The 13,730-nt window shown below is 35.6% G+C and overlaps 1 protein-coding gene across 1 annotated transcript in view; it reads right to left on the bottom strand.

Annotated features, from left to right (window-relative positions):
* The window catches only part of Fancm (FA complementation group M), a 389,753-nt gene that overhangs the window by 332,710 nt on the left and 43,313 nt on the right, over positions 1 to 13,730 (bottom strand). The window lies entirely within an intron of this gene.

Here is a 13,730-nt window from a genome sequence, read left to right as displayed (position 1 = left end):
CTTTTGAGTGTTTTTTTTACCACTGTGCTATCACTGCTTGTTTCATTTAGCAATTTTTCAAAGTAATTACTCCATACTTCAAGGATATCTTTTTCTCCCGTTTTCATGTCACCTTGATCATCATTAAGTCCTATTACAGCACTCTTTCCTCCATTTCTAAGCTTCTTCAACAACCTCCAGAATATTTTGCCACCTTCTTGATATTTATTTTTTATGTTCTTGCCAAAGTCCTTCTATGACTTTTGTTTAGCTAGTTTTACACAGTGTTTAGCTTTTTTACTTTTGTCTTTATATTCTCTAAGAGAACAAAGACTTATTTGCCAGGAACTTTTGATATGCTTTCTTCTTTTCCTTCACTGCCTCTTTAACTTCCTGTGTCCACCATGGAGTTCTGATTTTTCTATCCTTGTAGACAACCTAACCACATGCGTCTCTGGCTGAATCAATCAAGGTTGCCACTGAATCCCCAAGGTTTGGTTCCTGTTCTCAAACTCTTCAATTTTTTCTTCAATAATCTTTGTGTATTTTAGTCTACAGTTCACATCTGAGAGCTGCTCAACATTTATTCGCTTTAAAACTTACTTACATGTTATTCTTTTCAATATGAAATTCAATTTTATCCTGCTCAAGACTAAATAGTGATCACTTCAATTTCAAATCCTCTGGACACTCTGGTGTCCTGCACCAGGGAGAAAACATCACTATCAACAATAACATAGTCAATGAGACTTTTCTTATTCCTTGCCTCTTCTCTCCATGTGAATTTGTGCACATTTTCATGTTGGAATATGGTGTTAGTAATAACCAGTCCATGTCCTGAGCAGAAATCCAACAAGTACTTGCCATTATTATTAGCTTTCCTCTTTTCTCCAAATCTTCCCAAAATATTTTTGTATGTCTGACAATCATTTCCTACTCTGCTATTTAGATCCACAACAAGGACCAACTTTTCCTTTTTCATTGTTTCAGTTGCTTTCTCTAAAGCCTCAAAAAATTCCTCCACTTCTACCTTATTAGAACCTTCTGTAGGATCGTAGGCATAAATAAGTCTCATTGTCCAGTTCCCCATTCTGATATTTGCCCACATCACTCTACTTAAGACTACCTGCCGTTCAAGAAGATTAGCCTCGTATTTAGTGTTGAATACTATGGCTAATCCTTCTTTTCCTTGATTGTCATTGCCTGAATATAACAATTTGTATTTATTGCTCAGAAAGATCTCACCAGTTTTTGTCTTTTTTGTTTCAGTCACCCCTATTATGTCGATCTGGTACTTGTCTAATTCCTCAGTTAGCTCCATTTCTTTGCCATTCAGGCTTTTTATGTCGATAGTACCGATCTTTAACTCTGGTGATGTTGAGTTGGGGTGCGTTTTCAGATTTGTTCCGGTAGCTGACTTTTCGCTGTTCGTCCTGGTTCCCTTGCCCCCGAAAACAACGGGGGCCTTGTTTAACCGGGCGACGATCCAGCCAGCATGAGATTTTGTCATGTTGTACCATCATTTTTTATTTTGGTTTAACCAATAAGAATACAATTTGGTCGGCTAAATCCCAAATTGCCAGCCCATCCTCGTTCGTTCAGTATCCAGGTAGATTCCCAACAGAGTGCACCACGAGAAGGTTAGGATTGCACATTAGGTCAGAAGCTCTGGTCAGTTCTTCGCATTCCTTTAAAGGCTATGTGGAGGTCTCCTCTCAGTTATACACCTTTGACCCTTAAGCACCCCCTAACTTTATGTAATTTCTAGTATTGTTTGAATTAACTGTACTAAAGATGTCCTATGATATTTAGGACGAAATATTTACTTATTAAAAATCTTACTACTCTGGTTATGTATGTATGTTTAGTAATGAATGCTCCACAGGTTTCATTATACAAAGTACATTAGAGGTTGGTAACTTATAGCACATATGTACTATAGGTTACCAATCTCACGTACATGAGCTCAACATAAAAAGAAAAGAAAAAAGCTTAAGTTATTTTACTTATTTTGTTCTATGTTGTGCATTAATATTTTAAATAATTGAAATAAATAAATGGTAGTGCTTAAGCTTTTCCATATGTCTCAAGATACTCCAGAGAGACTACTGCCCTAATAACTTAACTAGCCTTCCTAACAGATACTAGTTCACTGTGCTAATCCACTCCAGATATGATGATCCCAAAATACTCACAAATTCAATATTCACCACTTCTTCCCCATCCAACAGTTAACAGAAATGACTGCCTCCCTGATATTCTTGAATTACTCAAATTCATGTTTATACTAGTTATTTTACATGAAAATTAAAAATATAAAGACAACTAGATGGAACTTTAATGGACACCTCCACCATACTAGATCATTCAAGTGAGGTTACTGCTTTAACATATGTGACAGACACCAATGTAGAAATAGCTGTGGATGAATTTTAGGTTCTTAGGATAGTGCAGAATTTCAATGTAAATACAGCTGTGGAATTAGATGGGATATCACCTTGGATTTTCTGAGAACATGCAAGGGAACTAGAAATGCCTCTGACTAGGCTCTTTAAGTCTCGGCTCTGGTAGAGTTCCAAGGGAGTGGGAAAGAGGATAAAATAATTCCCTTGCATAAGAGAGATTCTAAGACTGCAGTAACACATTATAGACCAATCAGTATCTCAAAAATGGTAGTAAAAGTGGTGGAAAATTGGTCAAAAAGAAAATTCAAGAATGGGTGAATAAAGACATGATATTGTATGATATACCTGATGCAGCATGTGATACCTGATAAGTACCTGATGCAGCATGTAATGGAATGTACTAGGTGTTTGAGAATGCTAAATCTAGAAATTGCATAAGAGAATTTGTCTATAACCAAGATGACCACATTGCCATCAACCAGTGAGTGATCATATGGTCCTGACCTAGGAGGTGGCTACATGTGTGGAAGTTTCAGTTAAGAGGAAGGTGAGGGTATATATGGAATTACAGGGCTTAAGTATGACAAACTTAGGAGATTGCTTTTAGCAGTGCTATGGCATGAGAAATTGCAAGTCCTGGATGCTGACAGTGCATGGGAGGTGGTAAAGGAGTGTTTGAGGAAAGTAATAGCAGACCACTTACCTAGAGTCAGGAGGAAGTTAAATGCATGAATACCATAATTAAGCAGGAGGTACAAAACAGAAAAAATTGTGGAGGAATTCAAACAGAAAGGTGACCAGCAGGCACATGAGCAGTACAAAGCACAGACCAGAAGGGCAACCAATATGGTAAGAAAGGCAAAATCAGAGTATGAGAAGAGATTAGAAGGCTAAAGGTAATGCCAAAGAGTTCTTCCAGCATGTTGCAAGTAAAAGGAAGAATGTTTATGGCATAATTTTAATGAATGCTGATGGTAGGGAGGTAACTGAATCAAAAGCTGAATTACTAAGTGAACACTTTGAAAGAATATATGATCCAGGTGGAGATACTGTAGTAACAAGTGAGGGGTAAGGACTTAATGAAAATAGAGGTGAATGAACTGAAGGTGCATGAAGGTAAGCCCTTGATAGTCAGATATTATAGAATACTGATGTGAATACAGCAATAGGATTAGATGGCATTTCTTATTCCTTGCCTCTTCCATTAGATGGAAGAGGCAAGGAATAAGAAAAGTCTCATTGATTATGTTATTGTTGATAGCGATGTTTTTCTCTGGTGCCGGACACTAGAGTGTACTGAGGATTTGGAATTGGAAGTGATCACCATTTAGTCTTGAGCAGGATAAAATTAATTTCAAACTGAAAAGAAGAACATGGAAGAAAGTTTTAAAGTGAATAAAAGTTCACATCTTGAGCAGCTCTCAGATGTGAACTGTAGACTAAAATACACAAATATGATTGGAAAAAAAAAAAATGAAAGTGTTTGAGAACAGGAACCAAATCTTGGAGATTCAGGGGCAAGCCCTGGAAAAAAACACTGATTGATTCAGCCAGAGAGGAATGTGGTGAGGTTGTCTGCAAGGATAAAAAAAATCAGAACTCCATGGTGGACATAGGAAGTTAAAAAGGTAATAAAAGAAAAGAAGAAAGCATATCAAAAGTTCCTGGCAAATAAGTCAGCTTGTGCTCTTAGAGAATACTCGTGGCCAAAATTGTGGAAACCTTTTGGAAAAAGTGTATTTTTGAGGTTTGATGACTCATAACACCAGTTTTTTTTTTGGTGTGATACCATAAAATTATATATCGATGGAAAGATAATTTAATCCAGAATGTAATGCAATAACTTTTATGAAGGATTTTTTTATTAGAACAACAGTTATAAAGAAGAAAAGTGAAACACATCGAAAAAATGAGATATATAAAAATTCTCACAATGTAAGTTAATACTTAGTTGGGTAACCTTTAGTGTTAATTATGGCCTTACAATGCCTTTCCATGGAGTGAACCAAGTTTTTTTTTTAGTTCTGCAGCTGTTATAATGTGAAACCAAGATTGAATTATTGCTTCTATTAATTGGGTTTTATTGGTGGGGTTGCTTCTGACTAACAAGTTTCTTTAGTCAGCTCCATAGATTTTCGATTGGATTAAGGTCTAGGCTATTCCCAGGCCATTCCAGCAGTGGAATATGATTATCTTGAAACCACTTTTTGCACACAACAGCAACATGACATGGAGCTGAATCCTGTTGAAATATAAATGCTTCATTATCTTGGAAAAGATCACGTGCAGAAGGCTTCAGTTTAAGCTCAAGTATTTCATTTATATATTTTTGGGCATTTATATTCCCATTAATCACGCAAATTCTGTCCACACCTTTTGATGTCATACAACCTCAGATCATAACACTAAGTGGCTGTTTCACAGTAGGTGTAATGCAATCAGGGTGCAAATCTTCTCCGATTTTATGCCATCACTACCAAACAGGGAGATTTTGGTCTCATCACTACAAATAACACTGTCCCAGTGTTCCGCTGTCCAGGTTAACATGGGTTTTAGCCAAGTTTAATCTTTTCAACCTTTGTTTGAGAGATAAAAATGGCTTTTTTCATGGAATTCTAGCATTTAGGCCAAATTCCTGCAGTCTGCACCAAACAGTCATTGCACTCAACTTCACATTGTATTGTGCCATTTCATCTTGTATACACCCAGATGATTTTCTTCTGTCACATAGGCACAGTTTCTCAATTCTTCTATCATCACTTGCTGTTGTGAACCTTTTCCAGTCTGGTTTTGTAGTGACTGAGTCTCCTTATACCTCTTCAAAAATTAAGAAATCCCACCTTTGGTTAAGTTTCCACCAATTTTTCTCCTAATTTTTTCATAACTGTAGCCTTGTTCACTTAATAGTACTATTTTACATCACTTTCTGGATGACCAGTCAACTCTTTGCATCATTTCTTTAATTTTATTACGTTTTACAAGCTCACTAAATGAAAGAACACAAAAAAATCCTACCAACTTGATAGCAATGACATAAAACACTGACAAATGTCGTCCTCTCAGCTCCAATACATGACATCAATAGCTAAATCCTACTGTGATCTTATTGGCTCATAGCCAAAACAAGATGACACCTGATTGGCTCTCTAAACACCCATGCTCATTGCCTACATTCAAATGAAGGAAAGCTACTTCATATCAACCTAAGCAAGTTGTGCTTCTTTTTTCTGGTTATTTGGCTATAACTTTTCATAGAATATAGATAATTGAACAAACTTTGTTGCATTACATTCTTGATTAAATTATCTTTCCATTCATATATAATTTTATGGTATTACACAAAAAAAAAAAAAAGTGGTGTTATAAGCCATCAAAGCTCAAAAATACACTTTTTTCAAAAGGCTTCCACAATTTTGGCCACTAGTGTACAGAGACAAATGTAAGAAAGCTAAACACTGTGTAAAACTAGCTAAACAAAAGTCATGGGAGGGCTTTGGTAAGAACATAGAAAATAAATATCAAGAAGGTGGCAAAAAATTCTGAAGGTTGTTGAGGAAACTCAGAAATGGAGGAAAGAGTGCTGTAAAAGGAACTGGAGATGATAAAGGTGACATGAAAACTGGAGAAAATGATATCTTTGAAGTATGCAGTAATTACTTTGAAAAATTGCTGAATGAAACAATCAGTGACAGTACAGTGTTAAAAAACACTGTCTAGGCATGCAATCAGGAATACATATCCATACTTGAAGTAGAAAAAGCCATCAAAAGCCTGAAATGTGAAAAGGTAGCTGGAGTAGATGTATTTGACCAGAAATGCTCAAGTATGGAGGTATCAAAGTCTTACAGTGGCTGCACTGCATTGTTCAGAAAGCCTAGACAGAGGGACGAATTCCCTCTGTCTAGGCTGTCTGATGATTGGAGTAGAGCTCTCATCATACCCATATATAAAAAGGGAAATAAAACTGAATGTGAGAATTACAGAGGTATTTCTCAACTGAGCGTTTCTGGTAAGATTAAGATTGAATCAAACCATCTTCCTCTACAATAAATTTGGAGGAAAATTGTTATACTTCTGAATTAATCCATTACAAGTCTGATAAATCCAGCACATTATCTCCACTATTATTCATTATCAATATGGATCACATTATGAAGGAAAGTTGCATTACGAAGGTGGTCTGAAAAGTTTCAGCCTCGACCATAGATGGCAACACTATCGGCAAGGTTTTTTTTTCTAAGTTGGTACATACATCTGTCATAAGCATCCATGCGAAATTGCAAGTCATTCTATCAACTAGTTTGTTTTATACAGTGTCTGAAGCAAAAGTATTGTCTGTATCCCTTGAAATGGATAAAACTGAATATTGTGCGGTTATAAAATTCTTTGTAAAAGAAGGGTTAAAGCCAAAAGAAATTCATTCGAAGTTCATAAAAGTTTATGGGCATTCTTCTTCTTCATTTTCGACAATTAAGAAACGGGGGTACCGAGTGTAACAACACCAAAAAGTGTAACAACACCAGAAATCATTGATCAAGTACACGATATGGTATTGGATGACTGGCAAGTCAAAGTGCATGAAATGGCTGAGACTATAGGCATTTCAAAAGAACGTGTAGGATATATTTTGCATGAAGAATTGAAAATGAAAAAGCTTTGTGCAAGATAAGTGCCACGCTTGCTTACAACAGATCAAAAATGTACTCACATGAAAATCTCTGAACAGTGCTTGGAGCATTTTAACAAGAACAAAACTGATTTTGTGCATCGATTTATTACTATGGATGAGACTTGGATTCACCATTACACACCAGAATGCAAACAGCAGTCAAAACAGTGGACAGAAGCTGGTTGTTCAGCGCCAAAGAAGACAAAGTCTGTTCCTTCAGCAGGAAAGGTCAAGGGATCAGTGTTTTGGGATGCTAAAGGCATTTTGTTTATTAATTATCTTGAAAAGAGTAAAACAACAACCGGGGAATATTATTCCAATCTTTTAACCAGACTAGATGAAAAAATTTGTGAGAAAAGACCCGGTTTTCAGAAGAAAAGAAAAAGGTGTTTTTTACTATTGCCAAAGGTGTTTTGGCAACGGGAAAATTAAGGGATATGCATTATGAATTGTTGGAACATCCACCCTATTCCACAGATTTGTCTCCCTCTGATTTCTATCTCTTCCCAAAACTAAAAATCTTCCTTGCTGGTCAGCGCTTTTGTTTGAATCAAGGAGTGATTGCAGCTGTAGAGGGGTATTTTTTTTTTTTTTTCAGATCTTACTACAGGGACCGGAACCACTATATGGCACTAGAGCATCGTTGGAATAAATGTATTAGTCTTAAGGAAGATTATGTTGAAAAATAAAAATAATTTTGAAATTATGAATTCGTTTTTTCATTATTAGGCTGAGAACTTTTCAGACCACTGTTGTAAATCTGATATCAGAATTGGTGATGCTAATCTTAGCTGTTTGCTTTTTGCAGATGATGTCATGTTTCTGAATAAATCCAGTACAAGTCTACAAGATTTCCTGACTAAAGTGAATAACAGTTTTAATAAATTTCATATGAAAATCAGCAATATAAAAGACAATGAAAATAAGCAGAAACACTGAAAACATCAACTGCATTGTGAATGGAGAACCAATAGAACAAGTAAAACATTTCAGATATTTAGACACAATTTTTGGTGAAGATGGCAAATTTACCACAGATGGTAAATTAAATATGGAAATAGACAACAGAATAACAAAGCTGGCATGGTAGGAAATCAACTGAATAAATTTATATCAAATAAGAAAGAAATAGTCAAAACACTAAATTAGCTATATACAAGACAATGTTCAAACCAATTTTAACTTATGGATCTGAGAGCTGGGTTAGAAGTAAAACACTTGACCAAAGACTGGAGACCACAGATATGAGAGTCCTGAGAAAGATTACAGGCATGAACAGATGGCATCAATGGCAATATCATATTAAAAACAAGGATATCAGGAAATAACTTGACATTGTTAACATCCAGGAATGTGTTAGTAGAGCTAATCTCAGGTGGTACAGTCACTTAAACAGAATGGGAGAGGAAAGTTTAACAAAACAAGCGTTCTCTCTGCCAGGTTGGCTGGAAAAGACCCAGAGGTTACACAAACCAAGATATAGGCAGATTGTAATAAAAAGTGCCTTAGAAGATAAAAATAAAAAATCTGACACTGTTGAAGTCTTGACAAGTAACAGATTGATTTGGAGGAAAATTGTAGATAGGAAGTTAGTAATGATGTAAATTTTTCATGTAGTACTATCATATCCTGTACATCCTTTGAGGGTATGTGTCGGGAATATGATGATGATGAAGAGGAGGAGGGGATCCAGAGGTGAATGACCAAGATGATGGCAGGCATATGGAATGCACCTTATGAAGATGGGGATGAAGATTTGTGGCTTACAGAAATTGGTTGACAGGTGGAAAAGGGGAAGGACATGATTGAGACATAGAAATTACTCACGGGATTTTACAAGATTAATACAGAGGAAATTTTTCCACACAGGTCTGGTAATGGTGGGGACAACCTTGAAAATTGAACAAGAGTGTAGTTAGCAGGGGTGCGAGGACTAAGTTTTTTACTTGGAGAGTGGTGAATGAATGGAATAGGTTGCCAGAGTCTGTTGTGGGTGCCTTGACTGTGAATGAGTTCAAAGCAAAGTATGATAGATGTTACACAAATGCTGAATAGCTGGCATAATGTTTAGAGCCTTCCTCAATGAGTCTAAGGACTCCAGAGTTGTCCCTGTAATAATAATTATTATTATTATTATTTTACTACAGACATTAATAGCATAACATATTGCCTTAGGATAAGATGCCTTGTTTCTTGCAGAAATTATGCAATCTAGGATGATGACCATCGATGATCTTCAGTTTTCTTTTTTTTTTTTTTTTTAAAAAAAAAACAGCATCCCAACAGCACCTCTTTTGTAAGTTTCTTCAGTTGGTTCAATTGAATTGAAATAGGTCTGCAGTAAAGTGGATGATATCTGGAGCAGTCATCAAGCAATGTAAGCTTTACATATAGAATTCTTTTCTATCTTGTATTTCTACTTCTACTACTTTCCTTGTCTTTTTTTTTTGTGTGTGTCTGTGTGTGTATGTAATGGTAAAATTATTATCCTTTTTCATTGATTGTCAAGTTTTTTAAGTTCTACATAAGAAAGATATGAAGATTTATACAGAATCTGCAAAGATTTCAAAACTAAGTCAGGTGGAATATTATGCGAGCCTCTATTAATGAATAGAAAGAAATCCATAACTGGTATTGTTTTAAAGAAATAGTAAACTTTAGATAAATCATGTAACTCTTCTTGAGTGAAAAATCAGCGAAACATTAAATAAAAAAAAAGTCCCACTCGCTGTATATGCTATTATTGACAACAGATTTCCAAGGCAATTCCCAAACGAAAACTTCAATAACATATTGCAAATGGTCATAGGATGGGATCCTGTAGCTTCATTCTCTGACTACAGTGAAAAATTTCTCTCCAAAATTAACAATTGTTATATCATCTCTACATCCTTTTAAATTCAGTTAGCAATTATTTCACTACATTCAGACCATTCCAATAAAAAAAAAAATAGGAGATAAAAAAGTATGTCATCAGATTACTGAACCCATTATATCTCAGTTCTATTTAAAATAATGAAGCTCATCAACAGCCAGCTTCTTCACTAGCTGGAAGCCCACTCTAGATCCATGGTAACTCTTCCCCAAAATACATCAGAGAAGAATCCTATGATGTTGCTCGTGATTTCTACTGCCATTCTTTTACTTTTCACTATGTATTTGGGCAACAAGTTTCCTCTCTAGTCAATCATTCCAATAAATGACCAAGATGATGGAATGCACCTTATGAAAATGGGGATGAAGATTTGTGGCTTACAGAAATTGTTGATTAGTTTCCTCTTTTCAGCCTTCCTCACAATGCAAGAGTATCAAAGAACTCTAACACTAACCCTGTTATATATAAATGAACCTTCTCTTACTGAACAATGACAACATCCATAGTTTGGCTAATGACAGCACTCCACTCTTTCTAATCATTTAACACAGACTTTTATACTATTTATCAGTGAGGTGAGCTTAACTCAGTCATCCCTTTAATACTACTAAAACATAGCCCCCCCCCCCCCAATTCTCATTCTTAATAATGCACACATCACCAGAGGGATCAGATCTCTCTTCTAAGTCTAACTTTTCCTGAGATCAATTAATCACATTAGTTATTCCTCAGCCTATAAAAACATTATAGCTTCTTCCACTCAAGATGCTACTTTTTTGTCCACATAGATTTGTGGACAAACAACAGCAATATTTATATAAAGCAGACCAATACATTGGGCAAGTAAAAAATGTTTTGTGCCTAGATTTAGGATGTATTTCTGGAAATGGGATCAAACCAATATTGAATTATCTCTCTCAAACTTGTGTCACCCAGATTTTAATGGATGCTAAATAATTTAATAAATAAATTTAATAAAAGAAATAAAGATCATGATTGCAAAGGGAAGAACAAATCTGAAGGCCATGGATAATATCTGAAAAAGTAAAGTGATCAGACCACAAACAAAACTAAGAGTACTAGAAACATGCATCTAGCAGTGTACTGTATGGATCTGAAACATGGGTAATAAGGAATCAAGAAAAATAATTTTAGCATTTGAAAGAACTTGTTACAGGAAGATTCTAAGAATAGGATGGGTACAGAAAGTCACAAATGAAGAGCTCTATTGGAAAATACAACCAAAGCAGAATCTAATGCAGAAGATTATAAAACGGAAGCTGCAATTATTTGGTCACATCTGCAGAATGAGTGAGGACCAGAAAATAAAGACATTCATGTTTGGTATTATAGATGGTGTAAACAGAAAAGGTAGACCATACAGAGAATGAATAGATGACATAAAGGACTGGTGTGTACAGAAACTGCAATATTGTGCACTGGACAAAGAAAGGTGGAAGAAGATGGTGAAGGAGGCATCGGACACTAACAGGCAGTGAGCCCATGATTCATGATGATGATAAAATAATTTAAGATATTCAGAGGAGAATCATTAAGCACACAGTAGATTTAGGTCAGAATAATTACACCTTGGGTGATGAGCACAAATTACCAAAAGTGAGGGAGAATGAGACTGGTCTTTCTTCCTTGCTTCTAGGAAATAAGACAGGATTGCATCTCAGTAGTATTAAAATGCAACAGATTATTTTACTGCACTTGAGAATGGCAACGAGATCAATGTTTCATTCAACAGAAGACCTTAAAAACTGCATCATATCAGTACTACAAGGTTTAGCAAATGAGACAGGAAGAAATGGAGTCATCAGCACAGCTATTAGAAGGACTGTAAACTCTGTAGATTGAATATTAATGAAAGAAGATCATTGATGTATATGAAGAGGAGTGTAGGTGAAAGCACAAAGCCATGGAGTACTCCAGTCTTGATGCAAAAATCAGATGAGAGGGAACTATCTACCATGATAGGCAATAAATGACCAGAATAGAAGTTGGCAATCCACTCACAAATGGTAGAATAGAAAACATAAAGTGGCAGCTTGGTAAATACGCCACAATGCCAGGTTCAATCAAATGCCATAGATTCACCAAATCTTTCCATGACCTATGTCCAAAGATGGGTAAGGCTAGCGAGGAGGTCTGCTGTGCAAGACAGAATCCATATTGGTCATCATTAATTAACCAGGAATCTAAGTAGTGATAAAGCTGGTTGTTGATGACTTTTCCCATTACTTTCAGGAGTACAGCAATGGGACATTAGTCTGATGGCTGACTTATCACCCTTTTTAGGAAACAGGCTGGACTTGCTTCCATATTGTTGGTTAAATGCCACATAATATGACAAGTTGTACTCATCTTGGAAGTATGTCAGTTACTGAAGCAAAAGCTATTAGTACAATTGGAAGAATACCTACCATCTGCACCAGGGTTGCTTTAGTATCAAAACTACTGAGTTTATTTTCTAATGTCCTTCTGGTGAAAGATCAAACTAGGCACTCTGTAGATAAGTCTGTGGAACAGCAGGAGGAGAGTCACCTGAATCATCTAAACAAAAGTTGAAAGAGAAGACTGAGGCCCAGTATAAATGGTGGTTAAAAAAGGTCAAAGTGTTATAAGAATGAGTAGGATTATCTGTTATACTGGTAAGTAGGTCGATGATTTGCACTCAACCATCAAACAATAAACAATTCAGCTTCTCCTCCACCTTGAACTGTGAAGTTAGAGAAGCAGACTAGTCAGAATTATGGATGCTGAATTCTGAATTTGATTAGAAAATGATATTACATGGATAAAGTAGTATGGACAGGATTCAGAGAAAATTGAAATATCAATTTTCACCAAAGATATCAAATTTAGTGCTTTGGTTGACAGGAATTTACATACTGGAATTATATTGGTGAGATAACCAATAAAGCCATCAGCTCCTAAGTTCGAGGAAAAGAACTTCACCTGGTCAGGAGAAAGGAAGTTGGAACGTAAGGCTTAAGTGTTGGAAGGATGCCATGTCTCCATGACTAAGATGAAATATTGAAAGCATTAAAATTAGTTTTTAATCCTTTCTTAGTGCCGTTAATACTCCATTAAACCTTTAACATGAATACATGCTTCCTCATTCCCCCCACCTCGTGACTTAGGAGATCACAGCAAAAATTATTCACATACCACATAACTAAATAAACACACGTAAAAAATTGTTTTTTTTTAATACGTAAATATTTCGACCTAAGTGTCTTAGGACATTGTCAGTACAGTTGAGAACAATAGAGTATTGTTCTCAACTATCAGGTAGTTAGCAGAAATTTTCACCAAAAATATCAAATTTAGTGCTTTGGTTGACAGGAAAAACTCCCGTATAGTTGAGAACAATAGAGTATTGTTCTCAACTATACTGACGATGTCCTAAGACACATAGGTTGAAATATTTATGTCTTAAAAAACCTATTACTGTGGTTTTACGTGTGTTTATTTAGTCATGAATTCTCCACAGGTTTCTTTATATAATCAAACATACCACATAGAAGCCAAAAAAAGACTATATATTTTTCTTTTCTATTACAATTTTGTTTCTGCTAACTACCTGATTATAGTAGTTTTGTAACTGTATTGAGTATTTTTGTGTTCCCAAGATCATGATTTTTTTTTCCCCTTTTACATTTGACATTTCTTATTGGACATCATTATAGTCCTTCTGACACTATCTGTTGGAAAAGAAGTGATAGGGTCACAGATATTAGTAAGGCTATCACCAACATCTAATGCCTACAAGGGATTTGAACCCAGAGCCTGT

The sequence above is a fragment of the Typopeltis vanoorti genome, chromosome 1 (assembly GCF_054136105.1).
Source record: "Typopeltis vanoorti isolate ZY-2024b chromosome 1, IOZ_Tvanoo_1.0, whole genome shotgun sequence".
Taxonomy (NCBI): domain Eukaryota; kingdom Metazoa; phylum Arthropoda; class Arachnida; order Uropygi; family Thelyphonidae; genus Typopeltis; species Typopeltis vanoorti.
Note: the sequence above shows the minus strand (reverse complement) of the source record. Positions and strands in the feature narration are given on the sequence as shown.